Source organism: Canis aureus, chromosome X, assembly GCF_053574225.1.
Source record: "Canis aureus isolate CA01 chromosome X, VMU_Caureus_v.1.0, whole genome shotgun sequence".
Lineage (NCBI taxonomy): Eukaryota > Metazoa > Chordata > Mammalia > Carnivora > Canidae > Canis > Canis aureus.
In genome coordinates, this window is record NC_135649.1 from 113,342,900 (window position 1) to 113,347,103 (window position 4,204).

Here is a 4,204-nt window from a genome sequence, read left to right on the forward strand (position 1 = left end):
TCCTTTGGTTTGTTCTGTTTTCCCTTTTTGGGTTCCCTGGATCTGTTACTTGAATTGCTTTCTGCCTCAGCAAAATAGCCCTGTTCTATAAACCCTTACCGTGTTGAGTATCTTTGCTGTGCCATTGGCCTGGCCACTTTCTGGGTTCTTATTTCAATAATCCTGTCTTGCCTTTTTCTTCAGTAGGGTAGCAGGCACTGTCAGAAAGTGAGGGTCATAAGGGCAGGAAGTCAGAGACCTGCTGTGCCCTCGCTGTTCCCATTTTTCCTGAGCTATGCTTGTGAATAGCTACACTGGATAGAAGTGCTTATGTGCACAACTGAGGTCAACATAATGGTCCTGAGTTCAGCTAGGAAAGTTATTTAGCATCTCAAACTTTATCTTTGCTTCTGCATGTCCTCACAGCAGCCGTCACTTACCCCAAACGTACAAGGAGGGTTATGGGCCAGAAAAGCGTGCCATTAGTAATCAGCTAAAACATTTAGTGCTACATAGCCAGTCAGAAGTGGGAAAGAAGTGAGATGCATTCTGTTGATTGCCTTTTCCACATTGATTTCTTTCTTTTCTTGTACCTGAACTCTCATTTTGTTCAAGAAACTTCTTCCTACAGCTCACATGATTGGGAAAGTAGAGCCTATCCTCAGTTCCAGAGCTTAGTCCTGAACAGTATGAGCCAGTTACAGTAACACATTTGCTAGCTCCTATTACTGGTCTGGGGTGAGCGCCAGACCTAAGTTGGGCCTAATGGGACTGAGGACCTAAAACAACTTCAGATTTTGGTGAGGAAGAGGCTCTTCCTGTCCTGCTGGAAGTAGGTGGCCCTAATTTAAAAATCACGGGAAATTAGGCTTTAGAATGAATCTGACATTATAGCCTACAGAATTGTTTTATTGTGCAGCTATATCAAACCTAAGTCCCACCCTTTCCTGGAACTATTTATTACATCAGGAAAAAAAAAATTCCCTCTAACAGAAATCAAGGTTTTCATTAATTGTACCTGAAAACATTGCTCACTGCTAGACATGGGAAAAAGAATCCCAGAGGAAAAAAGTGACTGTTGGACATGTGAGCTCCCAGGACAGGAACACTTTACTACAGAAACAGGACGCTTGTACTTATTACTCGGCCTGCCCTGAAAGAAGAGTGGAGAAGAGGTACCTACTCCTTATCCTGCATACACCTTTCCTTTCTGGGCAGTGGCTCCCTGGCTTTCCTGGTTTTTGTTTTTGATTTTTTTTAGTTTAAACTCAATTTAGTTTGTAACTGATAGTAGTTTATATCTGAGATAAGCTTTAATTAAAAAAAATTCTTTTTTCTCTGTTCCTTAGCTTAGCTTCCCACTCTAAAATTCTCTGAAATGTTTGTTGTTGGTAGGGAATCACTGTAGTGGAGAGTGGAATTCCAGGAAAAGTTGTAAGCTGTCTAGCCTAGAAAACTTAGATCTTTATTCCATATGAGTACTACATCACCTGAGAAGAAAGGGAATGGAATTCTATTTTCTTTTTTAACTGTTGCCATGCTCTAATCCTTCCAGATGATGTGCCAATAGAAAACATTTCACCTCTTTCAAAATATCAATGGTATATAAAGTGGAAGGGGTTATGGAGATCTTTCATTCAGTCATGTGTTTATTGATGTTTCATTGAATACATTGTCATGCTCAGGTATATAAGCAGGTGCTGGGGATATAAAGATGAATATGAAACATTTTTAGGTTTTAAAGATCTTGAAGTCTTAATTGGAGAGACAGTGACAAAGAGTTGCATGCTATACTGAGATAATTCATACAAGTATACCTAGGGTTCCATGGGAATACCCTTATAGGGCACTGTGCCCATTAGGGGCACCATCTGAGAACAAGAGGTCTTAATTTAGGGGAACAGGACTTTCTGGGAATCTGATGAAAACTAAGGGTATTCATGCTGGAGGTAGCTGTGGTTTAAAGTGGTGTTATAACAGAATTTTGCCTGATTCAGGGATCATCTGACAGACCTGTTCATGCCACATAAAGAAAGGTGCAGAGAGAAATGTATACACAACGAAGATTAAACCCGAACACTTGGTTCAGTAAAAAGCAGTCTAAAATACTTTAAATCATGCAATTTTGAAATACTTAATTGATTGAAAAACTGTCTTTATTATATTGGTGAACCCATAATTATACCCAAAACCCTTTGAATTTTTTAATTTTTACTTTTTAAAGGTTTATTTATTAATTTTATTTATTAATTTTAGAGAGAGAGAGAGAGCACTAGTGGGGTGGGAGGGCGGGAAAGGGCAGAGGAAGAGGAAGAGGGAGAGGGAATCTCAAGCTGACTCCCTGATGTGCACAGAGCCTGATGCAGGGTTCGATCCCATAACCCAGAGATCATGACTTGAACCGAAATCAAGAGTTGGACCTTTAACTGACTGAGCCACCCAGGCACCCCTCCAAAACCCTTTTATAATAAAAAGAACAAAACAAACTTGTTCTGAAAATTAAAATAACATATCCATTTATGTTAAAGCAAATAATTTCCTTAAATTGACTATCTGAATGATTTTGCCTATATTATTGCAGTAAACACATAACATCAAATTTACCATCCTAACCATTTTTAATTGTACAGTTCAGTAGTGTTAAGTGTATGCACATTGTTGTGCAACAGGCCGCTGGGACTTTTTAATATTGCGAAACTGAAACTCTGTACCCATTAAACATAATTCTTCCTTCTCTGCTCTTGCTCTACACTAATAAAACTCAGCACTGATTGTACATAGGAATCACTTGAGGACTTCATAGAATGATTTGCCGATCCTACGCCCCACCCCAAAGATTCTGATCGAGTTCTAGGTTCTGCCTTGGGCCTTGGCAAAGGTATGAAAGCTCCAGGTGATTCTACCATCCAAGGTTGAGCGCTACCACTTTACTAGAAGCAGCAAATTAACTTAACTGTTTCAGGGGGCATAGCTTCACAGATTTTTCTTTGTCAATGCATCTTTCTCTTGACAATTTAATAACCCATTGTTTCTCAAGCTTTAATGTACATATAAATCACCTGGGGACCTTGTTCAACTCTGCATTCTGATTCAGCAGGTCTAACAAGCTCACAGATGACATTGATGCTGCTGGTTCATGGACTCAACTCATAGTCAAGGGTGATAAGCCACTCGATAGCATTGTCAAAGTCAAGGATTTTATGTTGGGGAAAATTCAAGTTTTCAAATAGTTTTGTTGTCAATATATTGACATATATATTGACAACATATTGCCCATATATTCTCACAGTCTGATGGGGTTTTTTGAATGGATAAATACAAAGTAATCCATCTCTGCTGGCATTGTGCTTCTGTTGATACAAATTCTGCACAGAAGTATTGCATATATTATCTGTGTTCCAACATCTTTGGTGATGAAAGGAAAACCAAAGGATACATAAAACTCTTATTTCTTCTTTGACATTTTCCAATTTAGGTTATCTTCCATGCCTAATATCCATAATCATTGTAGAAGGATATCTTTTCTTTAATTCCTAACAATGAAAAATTACTCTGAACACTGAAACAATGGAAAATGATTATACACTTCCTAATGATACCCTTTATCCATTAGGACTTAGAGTGAAAGAATACTCAAATTTACCGGTGAAAGAGGTGTCCTGGTTATTATAACTTGTGGGTGGTATGCAAGCTTGAGTCAGTTTGACTCAGCAGCTCAGCAAGATATCAAGGATGTTTTCATCTTCATTCTAAGGTTGGCTCCCCACACAGTGCAGAAAGGCTGCAACACTTGCAGAGTATACATCTGCACATCACTCCATTCAGAAAGAGCTTACAGAAGATCGAGGAACCTTCTTTTCCAAAGGAAAATCTTGCCTAATGTCGTACTGCCCACATTTAGTCACACATTCAGTCCTGAAATTGTCTATGGCCATTTGAATCCCCTATATGGATTGGCTTAGGCCTGGGTTGTGAGAGGGAGACTTTTCACTGTTTACTACTACTTAAATGCTTTTATGTAAGCATCTGTTACAGGTTGAATTGTGTTCCCCCAAAAAGATACATTGACGTCCTAACCACCCCCCTCCCCAGTACCATAGAATGTGCCTTTCTTTGGAAATGGAGTCATTGCAGATGTGATTAATTGAGATGAGATCATACTGGAATAGGGTCGGTCCCTAATCCAATATGACTGACGTCCATAACTTAGAAGATGTGAAGACAC